Genomic DNA, 23,437 nt, shown 5'->3' with positions numbered 1-23,437 from the left:
TTTTTTCTGCCAGCAGTATGGTTCACTGGGTAATACAGTCATTCAAAAAGATGGGCGTACTACCCATTTAACTGAATGTGGCCTTGCGCTATCCGAAATGTTACATGGCGACGTTTCATCAGTCTGGTATGAACACGTATCCTGTGTTTCCACGTTATAAATCATACAGTGCATTACCACTGATTTCATCCCTACGGGACTGTCCAAGATAAACTGATTATTCATTTTTGATTATCTATGTCAGTGATTCCAGTAATCCTAGAAAACTCTTTATGAGGACAGGAGACCAAAAAAAAAAGAAAATTGTAATTTTTCCTTCTTCTAGTTTCCCGTGTCACACCAGCCATGTGTGCCAAGGGTCATGCCTTGGCCAATCAATGGCCTCATCGGACCACAGGACGTCACTTCTCATTTCAAGAGGTCTCCTCTTTCTTTGGGAAACTTCTCAAAGTTACAAGAGAATTGGCAATAGTTAAAACAAGTACTGAAGAATGTAAAAGTAGGAAGCATATATAATTAATTTCAATTATTTATGTACAAATCATCAGACAAACAATATAAATTTAGCACCAGAGAAGACAATTCATAATTCAAGCATTTCATATAGTACAGAGAAGCCAACACGTTTCGGATCACAACCGCTTCCTAACTCATGGTGGCTAAGAATCCATTGAGAATCATCCAAGATACATCTAGAGAGCAGCTGTCATGCAGGAGACATGATTTGTTAAATGGAGGGGCCACAGGAGATTGGTGGGAAACCTGCATGCTACCAGATGGGCTGTTAATGGGAGAAATGTATGGCTATTGTGCTAAAGTAATATATCAGGCACATAAAATCTCCTCCAGTTTATCGAAGGCGAGTACACCCATAATTAATGACACCCTCCATGTGAGCAGTGCAGTCATAAAAGAGGTTTACATAAAACCTTCAGCATCTTATCTGCAGTAGGCCCTTAATTTACCGGTTGGATGGTGCCAACCATGTCTTGTTCTTATACGCTATGTGTAATATCCATGCCGGCATTATCGTCTGTCCACCGAATACAGCTAAGAAGACGTTAACGCCCTTTTGTGTTTCCCGTGTGTGAACTGTGGTCTAGCCTTTTGTTTATCCAGCCACACACGGCTTCCTGTAGCTTAGTCCTGTCTAGTTAAGGGTTACTGGTGTGATGGACAGCTCCTCCTCTCTGCTCCGGTAGGTGTGTCCATGAGTTCCCTTATATACCTGCCCAGGAGCGGCACTGGCAAATTTTGTGGGTCCCCCACAGAATGATCATCCACCCCTGTGTACACAGTGAGTTTCCTGCACCTGGAAAGGGAGGAGGGTTTTCTGTGACTTGGGGTCCCCTGAACACAGTCACACTATACCACCCCTGATGGCGGCCCTGTACCTGCCCACTCCTTTTAGACCTTGCTGGTAATAGGTTATACCTCAGCTTCGTATCGCTCCGCGTGCTATTGCTTATCTATCGTGTATTCTGGTTATCGATCTTGGCTATTCTACCCCCGACTATCCCCTTCTAGACTCTAATTCTGTGCTGTACCTACTATCTTGTTGTGACCTGGACTACTTGTGATTCTTCTGTGTTATTTGTATGTTTGTCTTGTTCTGTGTGTGCACAGTGGCTTAAGGAGGAATTGTCCTTATGGTTGTCCCATGCCACTTTTAGGGCACGTGAGGTAAGTGGTTAGATGACAGCTTTGGGGGGCTCAGTTTAGGGCTCACTGTCCTGTCTGTCATCCTGCGCCCCCTTGCCACCCTCCTAACATGGGTATTTATGGGTGTCAGAAGTGTCAAGCAGGAGGTCTCTCCACTACTTGCTTAGGAATATTAAAGGGATGTCCCCATCTGGGCATAGACAATGAATTTAATTCATCTCTCATATACATACACTTCTTCAAATGTATGCTATTTAAAAAAAAATACCTGTGTGAAGATAATTTCTCATACATTTAGCCATGTTGTCTCTTAGAAGTGAGATAGTTGTCCTTGGATACAACCAGCGCTGCTGGAGTGATTGCACAAAAAAACAAATAGTTTTTGCAAATGAAATGTCTACATGAGTTGCTGCTTGTCCCACAGCCGGTATGTGGTTATGAATGCTGAATCAGGCAGAACTCAATAGTTGAAAGAAGTTGTATCCAGCACTACAAAGCATGCATTAAAACTTCACATTTATTTTGTCATAGTTAGAAATTGTACTTGGGACATAGTCCTAATGCAGACCAATTGGGACGGTGTCCCAAGAACAATTTTTAACTGTGACGAAATAAATGTGAAGTTTTAATGCTTGATTTAGAGTGCTGGATACAACTTCTTTCCATTATCTTGTGGAATCTATTTGCTGATCGACACAGCGTCTTCTATCCATGCACCCTCCTCCATGGACAATCAGGATATATGCAACCTATGTGAGTGAACTGACTTTTTCCTCCTTTTTTCATATTTTAGAACACAATAGTGTATGTGTGGTCACCACAGTTATGGTTCAGGAGGTGATGGTATCCAAGGACAGCTCTCATTTCTAAAGAACAACATGCCTACAATCATGGGAAATTCTCTTCACACAGGTTTTTTATAACATCCAATTGAAGTAATGTATGTATATGGCGGATGAATTTAATTAAATGTGACTGCCCAGATGGGAACCCCTATAATAAAAAACATTTCATGGGAGCAGTTGATGAGTGATTCGCCTTCATTTATGAGATAAGAGAATTCTTTTGCTCTGAAATGAATGGGAAATGTCCATAAACATTCAGCCAAACCTGATGGTGCAATGGGTTAACTGATGTGTAACAGATATCTCAACTTGTTTCTTAACCATTTCCAGAACTTCTCCCACGTATGCTCCATAATCTACCAAAATGTGTCAGACTGTCCCCCACCTTCCAAAACTTGTAACTTGAATTGCTTGTAACTTGAATTGAATTGAATTGAATTGTGAGCCCTCGTGGCGGAGTCCTCCTTCTACTTGTTCCAGATCACTGTAGCCCTGTTTCTTTTGTACTTCCATTTGTTCTTGTCTTAATATAATGTATATGTACGGGGACGGATTATGACTGCCATGTACCCTGGGCTGTATGAATATTATTGCCCCTACAAGTCTGGAAATCACTGCCTACATATGTACTAGAATCAGCTTCTTGGGGAATGGAGAATGCCTCCCTTCTACCTGCTTTCAATCTGTGGTTTCAGGACCTTTGGAGAACCTTCATGTGTATTTGAAGCAGGAACAGATATGCAAGGATTTAATGGGCGCAGGTCCTTCTGAGTATAAAATTTGGTGGGTGGTCTGTATGGCTATGGTCCCTGGACTACCACCCCCAAACCACCTATTTGCAGTCCACTACTGTATGTGATCCCCTTATTGAATGGAATTAAATTATAATATAGGCAGATATTCCTTTTATCCCTAACAATTGAACAAAGTGCCATCATGGCTTCTGCTGCATTGATAAATACATCCTTCCAACTTTAATACAAAAATCATCCTATAGCACAGAAATTATTGGCTGGGTCCACAAATTTTTGGGCCCCCACAAAAGTAGAAAGATGTGAACTCCCAACACAGAAGATGCAAGACACAAATGAAAGGAGCTAGCCACATTGTAAAAAAATCACAAATTCATTTTATTATTCTTAATTAAAATTATATACTGTAAACAAAAGAGGGATTTCAAAATACAAAGGGGAACCTAAACATGTGCAAAATGGCAAAGGGTTGAAATATTTATCAATGTAATTAAACAGCCTGCTTATTACCACTGTCAGGTTTCAGGTAGTGAACCCCCTGGAGCACCGCGGATGATGACATAAGCCGACACCTGGACCGGAATCTAAGTGGCACCTGGTCTATACCAGAGCCCGTCGCAAAGCAGGATGGTCTGGCTGCAGCATGGTGCCACCAGGTCGCTCCACAGGCGTGACTTGTCTGTGGTGGCAGTCAAGGTTGAGGTACACAATTGGCAGGCAATCTCGTGGTCGGGGACAAGCAGTTGGTCAATGCACACGGCAACGGTTCCAGGTCAGGGAAGGAGCAAGAGGTCAGGGCTGGGAACGAAGGAGCAGAGTCAGGAACAGGTCTGGGGTCACAACAGGAGGTCAACATACTGGAAACAATCACAGAGGGAAGCTTTCTCGATGGCATGTAACTCAAAGTTCCGGCGGGGAATGCTGGGAGTAGGCGGTCCTTATGGAAACCCGGGGAAGTGGCCTGAGCCAATCAGCGGCAAATTTGCAAGTGCCAGCACACGGGCGCTGGCTAGCCGGGACAGGAGCAGGAACGTGAAGAAGTAAGTGAGCCTGGGATGGGGCGCCACCACGGAGAGGAGCAGGTGTGTGCACTATGGAGTGTGTTCACCTTATAGTAAACATAGTCACAGAATAACACACAAATTGTCTCATGCGCCCGCACCCTCACCACATCACTTACCCATGATTGCACTGCTAAGTCCCGGGACCCCGATGCACGCTTCGCGTATAGCTTTTTCAAGGGGATGCTAAATACATCCTGCATGGATTTATAAAATAAGGTTTTTTTTGCAAATATTTCTACTAAATCATGATTATGTATGCAACTCCATAGCTGTGCTTTGACACATTTTCCCCGTGGAGAACAACTGCTGAGTTACACTGATTGACTCTTCTGTCATCAGGCAACTTTTTATCCTTTGAAATGCAGATTTGAGACCCCCTTTATAGCCCTAACGTTCCAGCTAGAGCAGACGCCCCTCGGAGAAGGCTTTGCCTTTTTCTAGGGATTTCATTGCCCACCTGTGTAGTTAAGAATGAAGTTATTCCAATGTCATCTACATTCTAATAATTATCGAGCACCATGGGAGGAAGTAAGACAATGCGTTTTATATTTCTCAAATCCCCAGGTGGAGAACATGAAGATGTATTTACATTCTTGTAGGTCTACAGGGTCCAGGATGTTGAAAATATTTGTAAAATTTACTGCTGCCCCGAGCACGTGCGTAGTATGCACTCTGACCAGTACAGTAAGGCAGATGGTGAGAATTGATACAATAGTTTTGCTTGTAATGTACAGTAGACAGATGGTGGAAAACATGGATTTTTTTCGGCCTTGCACTATTCCAAATTTCCTTTACAAAACTGATGACCCAACTGATGACAAGTCTCCTTTGCATTCTGAAAGCAGATAATGTAGCCCCTTCTTACATCCTCCAACAGAAGAAGCCTTCTTATGTGCTAAGTCTCTGCTCCTTCCCTGACTAGCAGGGCAAAGAGCAATTGCTGTTGGCTGCTCTAGAATGACCAAAGCATCCCTATTCAAGGACCTGGATGTGGGGAGACTGACTGAGCATGTGTGTCCACCAACACTCATCTCACTATCGGGACGTGCACATCACACTCCTCTACATCAGGATCTTGGGGGAATGTGACATCCTCTTTTACCAGAAGCAATAACAAGAAGTTTAGGTGAAGCTTTTCACTGATTCTAGTCATTGGAGGACATGTATTGAAAATGATGCTCTCCCTGTGAGTCCTTTTTGCGACTAGCTGTTGGCAATAATATGCAGATAAAAGTTTGTGACGCTCTGTTAATAATATTTCTGGTGCTTGGTCCATTTTTCCAGGTGCACCAGAGTTTCCATGCAGTGAGCAAGTAGTTGACCTAGTCCATTTTTCTATATATCTAACCACCACCACATTAGAGCGCCGGAAAAATGTCAGATTATTTTAGTAGTTGTGTCACTGTTTCTGATAATGGCAAACCATGCCTTCTTTTGGAGCGGAGTTGGAGTAAGTGTTTCTGGTTCCGGCCCCTAATAAATGGGACGGAAAGATGAACAGGCAGTAGAAGAGCCACAAAAATGCCTGAAACTCCATATTAAATGCCCCCCATTGTCTAGGCTTTCAAGACAACCAAAGTCACAACTCCACTAATTTTCCTAATGCAATATGTTTTTTTCCAAATACAAAGATCATTTTGTTTTGATCATTTCTAGAATTTGGGAATTTAAAACACTTTATTGCTTTCTATGGGGTTATAGCACATGTGTATCGAGGCTCTTTAAAAGGATATCAGGGGGTAACAACAGGGGTAACAGCCATAGCAGCTGCTATGGGACAGCAGTGTCAGGGGGCCCCAGCATCTGACCTGACACACTAAAGAATATAGGATGTGCACCAATGTATACATATAATGCTGCACATTGTACAGTATAATGGGTATATGACAGTGCACATCTTCCACAGTACGCCCCTAGTTAAGCCCTGGGATGATATATTTATAGAGAAGGACCAGCTTGTATCTGGTCCTCTTGGATAAAAAAAAAGCAAGGACTATACTGATCTCACAATACAACATCCCATTCCTAATAAGTTTATTTATAATTAGAGATGAGCGAGCACTAAAATGCTCGGGTACTCGTTATTCGAGACTAACTTTTCCCGATGCTCGAGTGCTCGTCTCGAATAACGAGCCCCATTGAAGTCAATGGGAGACTCGAGCATTTTTCAAGGGGACCAAGGCTATGCACAGGGAAGCTTGGCCAAACACCTGGAAACCTCAGAAAAGGATGGAAACACCACGGAAATGGACAGGAAACAGCAGGGGCAGCATGCATGGATGCCTCTCAGGCTGCTTAAACGCACCATTATGCCAAAAATATGGGCAACAGCATGGCCATGACAGAGTGACAGAATGAAGCTAGATAGCATCTAAAACATCCAATAATTGACCCTGACACTATAGGGGACGGCATGCAGAGGCAGCGGCAGCAGCGGCAGGCTAGAGAGTGGCATGGCGACATAGCCTAAATGGACTCAGGCTTCAAACCAATGGGTGGCAGAGAGGAACCAAAGGAGGTGAGCAAGAAGCGCTCAAATAATATCGGTACATGATAAAAGTTTGCCAGTATATTTTGTGGATTACACAGCAGGGTGGCGACAAAGTTAACATGGAAGCCATGAAAACAATCCAAAATTCTGCCTGACACAGCTCGTTTGATAAGGGGACCATGTATGGAGGCAGTGAACTAGTAGTAGATTAAAGGTGCTGCAGTTAAAACTATGTTAGTTGGATCTTGGCATGGAGCTGGCGCTCCGCTGCCAGGCGAGCTTTCGCCAATCCAAGCCCCTGTCTCTAGGCTACTCCCCAAACAGCACTTCTAAGAACCTTTTGTATAAGATCAAGTGTAGTAGCGTTCTTATAAGTTTAGGATATGGCGGGTGAGGGGAATGTAAACAGATGTGCAAGAAGCGCTGAAATAATATCGGTAAATGATAAAAGTTTGCCAGTATATTTTGTGGATTACACAGCAGGGTGGCGACAAAGTTAACAAGTTTGTTGTGGAAGCCATGAAAACAACCCAAAATTCTGCCTGACACAGCTCGTTTGATAAGGGGACCATGTATGCCTACAGTTCATGCCAGTCGCTGCACTGGCTGCCAGTCTCCTTTCGAATACAGTTTAAAATAATAACCCTCATCCATAAAGCTCTGTATAATGCTGCACCCCCCTACCTCTCCTCTCTTATCTCAGTCTATCGCCCAACCCGTGCTCTGTGATACAAATGTGAAGCATTTGGAGTGTGAATGATAATTACATCAATTAGAATGTGACAATGTGGCCTATTAAGTTTCTAATAAGGACTATACAAAATGGAGTAAAACCTTGTCCTTTGTCTCATCCATGATGTGATCACGCAGTGTTAAAAGCGAGGATCATTGATACATATGTTACAAAATGATGATGTGACAGTATCTAGTACGGAATAATGCCTTTGTTCATTTCATGTTCATATATGATACAAAATGATGATGCGGCAGTATCTAATATAGATAATGCCTTTGTTTATGAAATGTTATAAAAGCAAGGGGATCCTGACAGGGGGCAGGGACTTTCCAGACGGGACAAGTGGACGCACGTCTGTCTGTGATGCAAGCCGGGAAACTGCCTTCCTCTGTCGAGGTCCCCCGATAGGGAAGTGATGCTACAATATCCGGTAAATATATTGATGTTTGCTTCTCATGATTATAAGAATTATGTGATAAGGATATAATTATATGGTTTTATGTAATTTTCAATAATAAAGTATTACTGTTTTATTAATCCCAATCTGTGTGTTGGTGAGCGCTTCGTATGTTTGGGCACTGCCCGCACTTAGCTGACTCAGTAATACATAAATTGGCGTAGTCGGCAGGATATCGGAAGCGATATCTAAAGAACCATAGGGGATATCCTAAACCTAACTACATAGGGTGGAAGCATATTGGACACCGTACATTAGTGCAAATTTTTGACAATTGGCACGGTGCCAAGATGTTCCGGAAAAAGAAAGATACCAAAACCACGCCACATGTACACGTCCCGGGCTGGTCCCAGGCTCTGTATGATAATGTGGTGCAGGAATTGTGTAGTTCAGGATTGTTGGAACCATGGGAAGCAAAATTAAAAGGGTCAGAACCCCTCGATCTAGTACACATACTAGAGGAGGTCCCTGTTAGGACAGGTGATGCAGTAAGCCCTCGATCTAGTACACATACTAGAGGAGGTCCCTGTTAGGACAGGTGATGCAGTAACCCCTTCATCTAGTACACATACTAGAGGAGGTCCCTGTTAGGACAGGTGATGCAGTAACCCCTCGATCTAGTACACATACTAGAGGAGGTCCCTGTTAGGACAGGTGATGCAGTAACCCCTTCATCTAGTACACATACTATAGGAGGTCCCTGTTAGGACAGGTGATGCAGTAACCCCTTCATCTAGTACACATACTAGAGGAGGTCCCTCTTAGGACAGGTGATGTAGTAAGCCCTTCATCTAGTACACATACTAGAGGAGGTCCCTGTTAAGTCAGGTGATGCAGTTGCTTTAGACAGACATTGTTGGATATTGGCAAGTGCCTACAGACGTATGCATGAGTGCAATCAACAACTTCATAGGAAAGAGTCTCAGTTAGAGCAGAAACTGAGTTGGGAGGGAAGAAGGTGGTGTTGGAGTGTAATACCCGCCTTCTGAATGATAAACTACAGCATTATAAGAGCATTGCAGAAAATACTGCTGTAAAAATAGCCCAGAATAAATACAGGAAAAGAAAGGGCAAAGTTAACAAAAACAAGGTGCACAAAATTATTGCAGAAGCCTCAATGCAATCCAGATAAGTGGGATGGGGATGTGTGGGATTCTTCCTCTAATTCAGAATGGGAGGACCCCCCAGACCCTGTAATAGAACCCCCCCCCCCCCCCGAGTGTGTTAGCCAAACCTATCAGAAAAAGATTAGAGAGAACAGGAGAAAGTGAGATGCAGAGGTTGGTCAGAGTAAGTGAATATGGAGGAACGGGAGTAATGCTGGATGAGGGAGATGTGGGAAAGTTTATCACTCTATCCAAAGACCCTATTACACAGTGTTCTTTTAAGACCTACTTTGTGGATACCGGAATAAGGGTGCAGAATTTACTTTTAATTCTGGCTCACTGTTTCCAGAACAGGTATCCGGCAGAGTTACATTTGCCGTTGAATGAGAAACCCTGGTATACTATAAGGGATGGTCTTGAGAGACTAAAAGAGGAGGCAATGCGTAGCGCCTTATCTGTATTAGGGATGGAAGATGATTTTCTGAACTACCCTCTCACAGCCAGCATAAGAAATAGTCACACCTCCAGCATATAAAGCAGTCATTTTAACCCTTACGGTAGCAATGACTGGAGAAGCTATTAGCACAGTGTTGGCTAGAATGAGAAAGTTGCAAGATATGAGAGATTCGAAAGAGCCTGCAGCCCCCAAACACTCGGGGAACAGTAAACCTAATAACTCAGATTGGAGGAAAAAACAAGAAGGGGATTCTAGTAGGGTCTTGAGGAAAGATATGTTCCAAGCTCTGCTGAAAGCTGGGGTGAAAAAGGAACATATCGATGGGAAGGAAACTCAGGAATTATAGAGAATGTATAAACAAAAAGTATTATCAGTAAAAAAGGCTAGCACAGGAGAGCCCTAAAAGAAGGATGTTCTTAAACCATAGGAAATTTCTTGGACAGATTATCAAGCTGTGTATCCTTGGGAGGAACTGGCGGCCGCGGTTGCAACCAAGGTAACACAAGAAATGAAGAAAAAGTCATTAATCACTGATTTAGGATCACATAATAAAACAGCATGAGTAGCCAGCCAAACCCCTGTGTTTATAAAAAGAGATGATCACCCCTATGTTAATCTTAGCATCCACTGGAATGGGGGTAATGTTCAAAGAGTCCCATCTTTGATTCGTACGGGGACGGAGGCTACTTTAATATGTGGAAATCCCTACAAATTTAAAGGTCCTAAAGTACAAATAGCAGGATTAGGTGGTAAGGTGATTACAGGGGTACAAACCAAAGTGGCCCTTAAAATAGGTAACTTGCCCATTAGAAACTACCCCGTTTTGGTGGTCCCGATACCAGAATACATTATTGACATTGATATTCTTAAAGGGATAACACTACATTTGAAAGAAGGAAAATTTGCATTTTTGGTAAGAAAAACAGAAAATTAAGCATGTCTGGTATTGGTAGGGAAGGTATAAATGCCCCCAATACATATTCTCCCGGCTTCTAAACCAGTTGCCTTGAAACAGTATCAAATTCCCGGGGGATACAAATAAATTGTTGAATACACCCCTACTACTGTTTTTCATGTTGATGCTCATGTACCAACTGATTCACTTGAACGTTTGCTTAATTCCAAAGCAGATAAACAAGCAGCGATCAGAACAGCAGACACTTCTTCCAAAAAGAAAAGCAATCATGGCTTCAGGGTACACAACAAAAGTGGGCACTTGGGAGAAAAAGCTACTTACAGGTGGGCCCAAGAGAGAGGAATTCCTCTAACCCTTGACATAATTAAAGATACCATCCAGAATTGCCCAATATGTCAACATAGCCAGAAAAGAGAAGTTCCCCACACAGTAATGGGACACATAGGTCGAGGACAACTACCAGCTCCAATTTGGCAAATTGATTTCATTGGCCCTCTGCCAGAAAGAAGGGGATGCAGGTATTTGTGTACGGCAGTGGATAAATACTCAGGATTGAGGGTAGGATTTCCTTGTAAATCTGCCACTCAATGGAGTACACTGAGAACTTTGGAAACTGTTACCCAGTATTATGGAGTCCCGTTGCAGATGCAATCAGACAATGGGTCACATTTTACTGGAAAACAGGATAAAAAGTATGCACAAAACAACAACATCCACGGGGTATATCATATGCCTTACTATCCTCAAGCAGCAGTGTTAGTGGAAAGGATGAATGGGTTGCTTAAAAGCACCCTAAAGAAGCTAAACCCGTCAGACAGTGCATATGGGCAATGGAAGGATCACCTTAGTGAGGATCTACAGATTTTAAATAATAGGCCCATTACTGATTCAATGACTCCTTTAATGAGGATGTTGACCCCTAATATCACTGTAAAAGTTAATAATATAGTAGATTCACTGCTGTATAAGAAAATTCAGGAAATGGAGTTACACCCATTCGAGCTACACCACTGTCGGCAGGTTTGGATCTCAGCTCAATGGAGGTAAATCTTATCTCCTCAGGTAAGGTTCAGGAAATAGCCACTTGTTTAGGATGTAAAATTACAAAAGTTCACTATGAGCAAATAGTCACAAGATCTAGTTTAGCTCTGAAAGGATGTGTAGTGTTGGGAGGCGTAATTGATGAAGATTATCAGGGTGAGATGATCAACTTGGGTACAGAGAAAAACCAAACAATTGCCCAGTTATTTCTTATTCCCATCAATAATGCTACTCCAAAAGAAGGGTCTGTCCCATTAGAAGTTAACATAAGGGGAGATAAAAGTTTTGGCTCTTCTGATGCTACCAATTTTGGAGCTAAAATATGGGTTCTACATAACCAAGGACCGCCCTCTCCCACAGAAGTGATAGCAGTGGGGAAAGCTAGAACCTTGTTGATCATGAGACCTGGAGTAGAAAAATGGGAATATGTTCCACAGGAAAAATGTTACTTAAGAGAATGAGGAAATATAATGTTTGTGTTTCTTTCCCTTAGACGTACCTAACTATTGGAATCCTTGGAGGCGGGTATTTGGCCGGAAGTAAAACCTGAACGCCTGGTGCCTTATTGGAAAAGACTAACATCACCACACTAGGATGGAGTTGGAAAGGAAATCCTACTAATCGAACCTAGGATAATTTCACCTGTTTTGCAAAGAAAACATGTTTGGTTGCTGATATATCTTTTGAACAAGGACAAGGTTGGAGAGGACCACCGGAATCCTCCAGCAACCTATTTAGGCCTTGGTATTTGATGTACCAGGACAATTTGAATACAATCATTGATTCTAAAGTACAATTAAAATGTTGTAAACAGCTAGCAAATTACCCATGTGCCATGTGCCTAGTCCTAATAACAAAAGTAGATCCAGGACATATTAAAAGAATACCCTCTACTTGTGCCAAAGTGGGAAAAAAAAAAAACTGTTATAATGACTACAGTGACATTTCTTCCTCTACCTGAATGTAACAAGAAAAGTAAAAGAAGAGCTTGGTATGATATTTTACTGGGAGGATACGGTGCAGTAACTGGTACTCTCAATGGATTTGATATTGAGACTATAGCCAACAAGCTAAGCCAAGCTGGAAAAGGAATTCAGGATGCATTGACTCTACAAGGACAATGGATGCCTACCATATGGCACCCTTGGCGATAAGCCATTGATGTGGACACTTTTCTATCAAGGACTGTTAATAGAACTGATAATATTTTAGAGGGTTTAGAGGTTAATACTGGCACAGTTTTGAATTTCACTCTATGTACTATGCAAGTAGTATACTATATACAACAGCATGATGCTATACAAACTAAGTTGATGACTGGGAATGAAGCAGTGTGGCGAGAAGTGTTTAAAACTGCCATACCGAGTCAATCCTGGCTCAAGATTGATGCTCCAAAAATGATACATATATATATGGTATAATCAATGTATACAATGTAACCAAGGTAAAAACTATGTGTAAATTTGTAGTAATGTTTATACTGTTGGGGCCCCCAGGATCTCAGCACTATTGGATGCAAGAGTTCCAGGGGACCTACATAGATTCACAGAATTATACTCATGATTTATCTTTTTGCAATGACACATTAGAGGGAAAGATTTGTAGATTACAATCCAAGACTTATGAATCATGCTTGTTACAGGGTTCTATTAATGTATGTAAATTTACTATATTGCCATTAACCTATCAGTTATTAGTTGAAGTAGCCCCTCAAAAAATATGTGTGGTCACTAATGTTGCTGTTATTCCAAGAATGGAAACGCCCTTTGTAGGATGCATGAAAAATGTATCTGTGTTAGTTTGGAATAATGAAACTTTCTTGTTAATTCATTATCACATCATATCCAAAGATATAAAATGGACTCCACTTACTCTAGAAGTGCAGTCATGGGATTTGAATTTGACTAAGTTAAAACAACTAATCCAACATTCAGAGTTTGGACAACAATTGATTCAACAATTGAATAAGAGTGTGCAATACCATACTGTCACAACAACTATAGTAGCTGATAAAATAGTTAAGATGGGTTCTTCCATCCAAGAAGCTACATCACATCACTGGTGGGACATTTTCATGGGATATTCTCCATCTGCAGAGAGGATGTTAAATTGGTTGATACATCCTGTGCTTGTAATTGCTATTATTGTAATTACATTATCTATCTGGAATTGCTATATGACTTATAAATTGTTTACCAGACCACGAGTTGTCATGGTCAACTAGAGAAACATCAAATAGTCTACATTGTCAAGGACCGATTGTGATACAAATGTGAAGCATTTGGAGTGTGAATGATAATTACATCAATTAGAATGTGACAATGTGGCCTATTAAGTTTCTAATAAGGACTATACAAAATGGAGTAAAACCTTGTCCTTTGTCTCATCCATGATGTGATCACGCAGTGTTAAAAGCGAGAATCACGCGCTGCACAGGACAATAACAAGTCTTCTGCACATACCAGCGCGTGATCATTGATACATATGTTACAAAATGATGATGTGACAGTATCTAGTACGGAATAATGCCTTTGTTCATTTCATGTTCATATATGATACAAAATGATGATGCGGCAGTATCTAATATAGATAATGCCTTTGTTTATGAAATGTTATAAAAGCAAGGGGATCCTGACAGGGGGCAGGGACTTTCCAGACGGGACAAGTGGACGCACGTCTGTCTGTGATGCAAGCCGGGAAACTGCCTTCCTCTGTCGAGGTCCCCCGATAGGGAAGTGATGCTACAATATCCGGTAAATATATTGATGTTTGCTTCTCATGATTATAAGAATTATGTGATAAGGATATAATTATATGGTTTTATGTAATTTTCAATAATAAAGTATTACTGTTTTATTAATCCCAATCTGTGTGTTGGTGAGCGCTTCGTATGTTTGGGCACTGCCCGCACTTAGCTGACTCAGTAATACATGCTCTTAGATCCACCAGTGATCTTAGATTAACCTCTACCCTAGTGCGGACCTCCCACTCGCATCTCCAAGACTTCTCTAGAGCTGCACCAATTCTATGGAATGCTCTGCCCCGGACTATCAGACTAATACCTAACCTCCAAAGTTTCAAACGTGCTCTTAAACCCCATTTCTTTAGGCAAGCCTATAACACTCATTGACTGCATGAAGTTTTAACTCTTCTACTAACCCGTCCTGTGTCGTCCTCCCATCTGTTATCCAGCAAAAAACAGGAACCAGACTTCTCTGCAGTCCCATTCACCCTGGACCTGGTATATAAGATGACGGCTGAGTGGTTCAAGCGACAGCAATTCCATTTATTATATTTTGTTCTATTCCCTAAGAAGAATGGCTTGACCATTAAATATTCTTTTACCTCGTGTTACCCCATCATCTTCATAAACCGTAAGCTCTGGCAAGCAGGGACCTCACTCCTGTTGTTCCATACAAATGTTGTGCTCTGTTACATTACATTTGTATTTGTTTCCTATGATTTGTAAAGCGCTACGGAATATGATGGCGCTATATAAATAAAGATTATTATTATTATTATTATGGAGGCAGTGAACTAGTAGTAGATTAAAGGTGCTGCAGTTAAAACTATGTTAGTTGGATCTTGGGATGGAGCTGGCGCTCCGCTTCCAGGCGAGCTTTCGCCAATCCAAGCCCCTGTCTCTAGGCTACTCCCCAAACAGCACTTCTAAGAACCTTTTGTATAAGATCAAGTGTAGTAGCGTTCTTATAAGTTTGGGATATGGCGGGTGAGGGGAATGTAAACAGATGCGCAAGAAGCGCTGAAATAATATCCGTAAATGGTAAAAGTTTGCCAGTATATTTTGTGGATTACACAGCAGGGTGGCGACAAAGTTAACAACTTTGATGTGGAATCCATGAAAACAACCCAAATTTCTGCCTGACACACCTCGTTTGATAAGGGGACGATGTATGGAGGCAGCTATATGGACGACTTTTGGAGGTAGCAATGGAGACAACGTGTGGAGGCTGCTATGGAGACAATTTAATTTGGATAGTGCCTGTATGTGGCAGTCCAAAAAAGTTTTCAAACCAGAGGAGCAGGTAGGTGGCCCTCCAGAAAAATGAAAAAGATTGAGTGCCTGTATGTGGCAGTCCAAAAAAGTTTTCAAACCAAAGGAGCAGGTAGGTGGCCCTCCAGAAAAATGAAATAGATTGAGTGCCTGTATGTGGCAGTCCAAAAAAGTTTTCAAACCAGAGGAGCAGGTAGGTGGCCCTCCAGAAAAATTGAATAGATTGAGTGCCTGTATGTGGCAGTCCAAAAAATTGTTTAAAACAGAGGACCGGGTAGGTGGCCCTCCAGAAAAAATAAATGCATAAAGTACTATAGCTAGAGCCAGTGGGCCCTGTCAAAAAATAGCTAGTTTCCTCTGCTTTAGTGTACAAAGAGGAGGAGAAGGAGGAAAATGAGGAGTAGGAGTGCATAAATTATTCAGGTTGAGCTTCCTTCACCTGGTAGAGATTGGAAATTATGAGAAATCCAGGCTTTATTCATCTTAATAAGCGTCAGCCTGTCAGCGCTGTCAGTCGACAGGCGTGTACGCTTATCGGTGATGATGCCACCAGCTGCACTGAAAACCCGCTCGGACAACACGCTAGCGGCAGGGCAGGCAAGAACCTCCAAGGCGTACAGCGCCAGTTCGTGCCACATGTCCAGCTTTGAAACCCAGTAGTTGTAGGGAGCTGTGTGATCATTTAGGACGATGGTATGGTCAGCTACGTACTCCCTCACCATCTTTCTGTAAAGATCAGCCCTACTCTGCCGAGACTGGGGACAGGTGACAGTGTCTTGCTGGGGTGACATAAAGCTGGCAAAAGCCTTGTAAAGCGTACCCTTGCCAGTGCTGGACAAGCTGCCTGCTCGCCTACTCTCCCTCGCTACTTGTCCCGCAGAACTACGCACTCTGCCGCTAGCGCTGTCAGAAGGGAAATACTGTTTCAGCTTGTGCACCAGGGCCTGCTGGTATTCATGCATTCTCACACTCCTTTCCTCTCCAGGGATGAGAGTGGAAAGATTTTGCTTGTACCGTGGGTCCAGGAGAGTGAATACCCAGTAATCGGTGCTGGAATAAATTCTTTGAACGCGAGGGTCACGGGATAGGCAGCCTAGCATGAAATCTGCCATATGCGCCAGAGTACCAACGCGCAAGAATTCACTCCCCTCACTGGCCTGACTGTCCATTTCCTCCTCCTCCAACTCCTCTTCTTCTGCCCATACACGCTGAACAGTGAAGGACTGAACAATGGTCCCCTCTTGTGTCTCGCCAACATTCTCCTCCTCTTCCTCCTCATCCTCCTCCACCTCCACCTCCTCCGATATGCGCTGAGAAACAGACCTAAGGGTGCTTTGGCTATCAAGGGAATCTTCTTCCCCCGTCTCTTGTGACGAGCGCAAAGCTTCTGACTTCATGCTGATCAGAGAGTTTTTCAACAGGCCAAGCAGCGGGATGGTGAGGCTGATGATGGCGGCATCGCCACTGACCATCTGTGTTGACTCCTCGAAGTTACTCAGCACCTGACAGATATCAGACATCCACGTCCACTCCTCATTGTAGACTTGAGGAAGCTGACTGACCTGACTACCAGTTCTGGTGGAAGTTGACATCTGGCAGTCTACAATCGCTCTGCGCTGCTGGTAAACTCTGGATAACATGGTTAATGTTGAATTCCACCTCGTGGGCACGTCGCACAACAGTCGGTGAGCGGGCAGTTGGAGGCGGCGCTGCGCTGCCCTGAGAGTGGCAGCATCTGTGCTGGACTTCCTGAAATGCGCACAGATGCGGCGCACCTTCGTGAGCAAATCAGACAGATTGGGGTATGTCTTGAGGAAACGCTGAACTATCAGATTTAACACATGGGCCAGGCATGGCACATGTGTCAGTCTGCCGAGTTGCAGAGCCGCCACCAGGTTACGGCCGTTGTCACACACAACCATGCCTGGCTTCAGGTTCAGCGGTGCCAGCCACAGATCAGTCTGCGCCGTGATGCCCTGTAATAGTTCTTGGGCGGTGTGCCTTTTATAGCCTAGGCTCAGCAGTTTGAGCACCGCCTGCTGTCGCTTAGTGACGGTACTGCTGCTGTTCCTAGAGCTAGCGACTGATGGCGCCATGCCCACGGATGGTAGTTCGGAGGAGGAGGTGGAGGAGGGGTGGGAGGAGGAGGAGGCATAGTAGGCCTGAAAGACCTGGACCGAGGTAGGCCCCGCAATCCTCGGCGTTGGCAGTATATGACCAGCCGCAGGGTCAGACTCGGTCCCAGCCTCCACCAAGTTAACCCAATGTGCCGTCAGCGATATATAGTGGCCCTGCCCGGCAGCACTCGTCCACGTGTCCGTGGTCAGGTGGACCTTGTCAGACACGGCGTTGGTCAGGGCACGGATGATGTTGTCTGACACGTGCTGGTGCAGGGCTGGGACGGCACATCGGGAAAAGTAGTGGCGGCTGGGGACCGAATACCGAGGGACGGCCGCCGCCATGAGGTTGCGAAAGGCCTCGGTCTCTACTACCCTATAGGGCAGCATCTCCAGGCTAAGCAATCTGGAGATGTGGACATTAAGGGCTTGGGCGTGCGGGTGGGTTGCACTATATTTCCGTTTCCGCTCCAGCATCTGGGGTATGGAGAGCTGAACGCTGGTGGATGCTGTGGAGGATCGTGGAGGCGACGATGGGGTTTTTGTGCCAGGGTCCTGGGCAGGGGGCTGACTATCAGCTGACACAGGGGAAGGAGCAGTGGTGTGCACGGCCGGAGGTGAACGGGCTTGGTGCCACTGAGTGGGGTGTTTAGCATTCATATGCCTGCGCATACTGGTGGTAGTTAAGCTAGTAGTGGTGGAACCCCTGCTGATCCTGGTTTGGCAAAGGTTGCACACCACAGTCCGTCGGTCATCCGGTGTTTCCTTAAAGAACCTCCAGACTTCTGAAAATCTAGCCCTCGCCGCGGGAGCCCTCGCCACGGGAGCTTCACTACGTGACACATTTGGCGCTGATGCACCTGCTCTGGCCCTGCCTCTCCATCTGGCCCCACCACTGCCTCTTCCAACCTGTTCTGGTCGAGGACTCTCCTCCGTCTCAGAAGCACTGTGTTCACCCGGCCTCTCAACCCAGCTTGGGTCTGTCACCTCATCATCCTCCGATCCCTCAGTCTGCTCCCCCCTCGGACTTCCTGCCCTGACAACAACTTCACCACTGTCTGACAACCGTGTCTCCTCATCGTCGGACACCTCTTTACACACTTCTTCCACTACGTCAAGAAGGTCATCATCACCCACAGACTGCGACTGGTGGAAAACCTGGGCATAGGAAAATTGCTCAGCAGCAACCGGACAAGTGGTTTGTGACTGTGGGAAGGGTCCAGAAAACAGTTCCTCAGAGTATGCCGGTTCAAATGCCAAATTTTCCTGGGAGGGGGCAGACTGGGGGGGAGGAGGCTGAGGTGGAGGAGTGCCGATTTCGGTGACATGGGTGGACTGCGTGGAAGACTGACTGGTGGACAAATTGCTCGAAGCATTGTCGGCAATCCACGACATCACCTGTTCGCACTTTTCTCGAGCGGGCGAAGTATTCGTCCGAACAACGAGCAGTTTCGAGTACGCTAATGCTCGAACGAGCATCAAGCTCGGACGAGTATGTTCGCTCATCTCTATTTATAATATATGCAGTTTCCAAATGGAATATGTGTATTATGCATCTGGTTTCACTAACTTTTTCACAAAAAACTATTTTCATGAATCAATATTACAAGTGAACACAATGAGGGAGATTAATCAAGCAGGAGTAATTCTGAAATAAATTGTGCAAAAATAACTGAAGTGACTTCTCTATCTAAGAAAAGGAGCGTGACCCCCTAGAAAGGGGGCATGGCTTCATGGGGAAAAGTAAAAAAATAAAGTCAATTTGCAAAAAAAATTCATTAAAAAAATTAAGTCTAAACTGGACCCAGTAATAATTGGTCTAAAATACATTTCCATTCTTATATTACATCAGATTTATCATCCACCAAGATAAATTTGCGCTGAATAAGTGTAACTCCACACTGGGCTATTTTGCAACATTTTGATAAACCTTCCCAAAAATATTTAATAAATTATCTGATCAGAGCAATGTCCTTGAATCTTAAATTACATTGGCTCTTATTATCCTCCCTCCTTCATGCTGAAATATCTGCAGAATTTTTTCTTACTTAATACGGACAGACAGGAACTCACTAAAGTGTCATTAAGGATTACATATAAGCTCTATGCGGAGGGAAGGATTGAAGCGAGTCACAGCAGCTGGGTCTCCTACAGAGTCAACCTACAGAGTGTATTACAAATTTGTAGACAGCAGAGAAAGCAGCTGCTAGAAACTGAAGGTTATAAAGCACATCATTCCCAGAAACAGTGTTATTCCTCATATACACACACTGGACTACAGATGTCTGCTTTGAGATTAACTTTAATTAACAAATGAAAAGACCAAGAAGATAGATACTACAGATATTTATGACCATACATGCATTCACTATTTTTATTTGGAAGAAGCTGTAATAATAGCTACCTACATGCTACACTATGTGCCAACTATACCACGTGTAGGGCCGGATTAAAAGAGGGGCTCCTGGGGCTCCAGGGGGCGGGCAAGCTATATACTACAGGGGGCTGGCAGGCTATATACCTCCAAAAACATTGTTGGAAGCCCCCCCTCCCCCCCCCTGTTTGCGCCCAGGGGCCCCACCACGTGTCCTCAGCTGTGGAAAAGGGGCCTTTAGGTAATGGAACCTAAGTGCAAAATATGACCATTTAGTGGCAGTACATCACGGAGAAGCCACTGCGGAGTACGAACAGACTAGTGTGTGCTGTACTAGGTGACTATTATGTAGTGAGGGAACGGCTAGAATGGATGGAAGGACATACAAAGACAGTGGGGGTCATTTACTAAGGGCCCGATTCGCGTTTTCCCGTCGTGTTACCCGAATATTTCCGATTTGCGCCGCTTGTACATGAATTGCCCCGGGTTTGTGGCGCACGCGATCGGATTGTGGCGCATCGGGGCTGGCATGCGCGCGACAGAAATCGGGGGGGGGCGTGGCCGAACGAAAATCCGACGTATTCGGAAAAACCGCCGCATTTAAATGCCGAAAATGTGTCGCTTGGGGAGCGCTCACCTTCACCTTCTATGGGATGGTGCATTCCGGGGCGTTAAGATTATTTTCGGCGCTGCAGCGCCACCTGGTGGACGGCGGAGGAACTACCATCTTAAATCCCAGCCGGACCCGAATCCTGTGCAGAGAACGCGCCGCTGGATCGCGAATGGGCCGGGTAAGTAAATGTGCCCCAGTGAGCCGTAAGACTAAACCCACTTACTATCTGTCTCTACCTAAATACCCAGCCTACCCTAAGCACTAGGTGACAACTAGTCAACGTTCCCTTCATATGACAAACATCAACTGAAGGACTGGAAAACACAAACATAGACGAGTAGTCAATAGACATGGGTCACAACCAAGAGGACATTGCAGTACAGAAATGATGCAAGAAGTATAGTCAAAAAACAGGTAAATGGTCAAGATAAATGCCAGCTAGCTCTAAATAAAAATCAAGCAAGGAGGAAATAGCAGGCAAACCATTATTGAGAAGTCAGAGTCCTGGTCCAGAATGTTATTGAAAGAAATCCTTGGCATTCAGACAAAGCAGACCAGCAAGGGAGAAGTATGAGTGGAGGAAGAATTTGTCTCAGCTAACTTAAAGGACATCCAGAATTTCTAATTGTAAACCTTTTGTAGTATTAGGAACAGGTTCAAAATCAGAGACTGGGGATGACGTGCATATTTAAAATTAGTCTTTGGAGCCAAAAGTAGCTCCGGGGATGTAAGCCATAGTGCCTCTTGCTGATTAGCATATTTTTATATGTTCTTTTTCAGGTTCAGCCTGCAGTTGCTGGAGATTAGAAAACCTGATCCTGGCCAATCTACCATCACAAATTCTGATTGTAGATGTCCTTTAACTGTTTGCAATCCAGAGCAAAATCAACAAGTAACAGACGGATGTGGTGGAAATAATTAATTCAGCCAGCAATGGAATAAAGCAGTGTTCCGACTGGTAAGGACAAAATGTAACCAAAGAACAAAATCACTGTCACTGGGTGTGGGAGAGTCTCTTAGGGCTAGGGTTTGTGGACTCCCTGGACCACAACGGGAGATGATAGTACTAGCCGCAATCCGGGACTGGAATCTAAGTGAACCCCTGGTATTCGCCATAGTCCGCCGCAAAGCAGGATGGTCTTGCTGCTGCGGGGAGCCACCAGGTCATTTCACGGGTGCGTCTAGGCCCCCGGTGGCAGCCAAGGTAGAGAAGTAGGGAACAGGAACCACAGGGACGGATCACCGGAGTAGGAATGGACATCGGGAAGGCAGGACCACTGCGGGTTGGCAGGACCTCGGGAAGGCAGTGCCACGGCAGGTTGGCAGGATGTCGGCAGGACCTCGGGTAGGCAGAACCTTGGCAGGACCTCGGGTAGGCAGGACCTCAGCAGGACCTCGGGTAGGCAGGACCTCGGCAGGACCTCGGGTAGGCAGGACCTCGGCTGGACCTCGGCTGGATGCCAGGACTTCGGCTGGATGGCAGAACCTCAGGAAGACCACTGGGATACCGGACCGCCACAGGAACGCAGGACCACGGGAAACACGGGGGCGTCTGGAAACACACAGGAAACACGGAGGTGTCTGGAATCGCTCAGGAGGCTTTCAGTTCAGTGGAAGGACTTGAAGATCCGGCATGGGATGCTGGCAGCCGCCAAGCTATATAGGAGCCTGGAAGTAGCCAGCGCCAATGAGGAGGAGGATGGCCCTTTAAATTCCTGGAGAGCCAGAAAGCAGGCCTGTGACATGGACGGGACCGCAGCGGAATCCAGAGCCAGGAGAGGAGATGGCGTGGGGATGTTGCCACATCAGAGGACACGGATGTGTCCGCGATCCAAGACATGGATTGTGGGGGTATCCGAGACAATCCCACTATTAAGGGCATCCTCAACCATACTTTACAGACAGAGGATGGCGCTGAAGACCAAACTGATCTTTCAGTAACATTATATTAGGAATTGCTGGTGGGCCCTGAAGATCTCAGTCCCAGTTTTGTCTCAATGACTTGTAACCATAACTAAGTCCCAATAAATGACTTGTATTGTTTTTCATTAGCTAACCCCCTCCTCCCCCCGCCGCCATTGGTTTAGATGATACTCTCATCTCCACTAAGCCCTAATGTACCAGAAGATTTTTTTTTTTCGTTACTGAAATAAAATGTATCTGACATCTATACATAAAGCCTACATGTGCCTAATAAACATGTCTAGACCGTAGACATGCTTTTTTCTCCGTCTTTTATAGGTTTTCTGCAGTATGGCAGCGTTCCATTGACATTTCTATAAAATCAGCAACACTGGAGAAAAAAGCAATGTGTTCATTTTATGGTCGGCAGCGTTGCTTATACATCTACTACAATCTGATTTGGGAGCCTTAGTTCAGCGCTGTTCTCTTTGTGTCCTTGCTGTGTTAAAGAAAGTCACATAAAACTTTTTCTTCCATAGATATTATATCAAATTATCTAAAAGATTTCACCTCATGACCTTTACCTGCAATAAAAAGTTTATGGGCTACACATATGTCGGATACTATTTTGAGTCATATATCGAATGTTGGAAGGAATTTGCATGTCATCTTTTACATCACATATTCCAAATATATGGGGACAACTATATCTGATTGGATGGGGCACGACTATTGGAAAATACACCATCAGCTGTAGAAGCATGGAGCCAGGAGATAGCAGTTAGCTCCATTCCCTGTATAGTGGCCATGTGCTGTAACTGCAGGTTTTGCCCCAATCCAACTTAACGGAAGGCGAGCCTATAGCTACGACACATGGCCAATACACAGC

General features: G+C 44.4%; 1 long non-coding RNA gene across 1 annotated transcript; it reads left to right on the top strand.

The window, feature by feature from the left end:
• Positions 1-7,714: 7,714 nt before the first annotated feature.
• On the top strand, positions 7,715-14,349 carry LOC140118835 (uncharacterized). The gene is made up of 3 exons (XR_011853266.1): positions 7,715-7,980; positions 10,698-10,809; positions 12,021-14,349. It is a non-coding gene; the product is annotated as an uncharacterized lncRNA (long non-coding RNA).
• The last annotated feature ends 9,088 nt before the right edge of the window (positions 14,350-23,437 follow it).

This window comes from Engystomops pustulosus, chromosome 1 (assembly GCF_040894005.1).
Source record: "Engystomops pustulosus chromosome 1, aEngPut4.maternal, whole genome shotgun sequence".
Classification (NCBI taxonomy): Eukaryota; Metazoa; Chordata; class Amphibia; order Anura; family Leptodactylidae; genus Engystomops; species Engystomops pustulosus.
The sequence above is the reverse complement of the archived record's forward strand: the minus strand, read 5'-3'. Positions and strand labels throughout refer to the sequence as shown.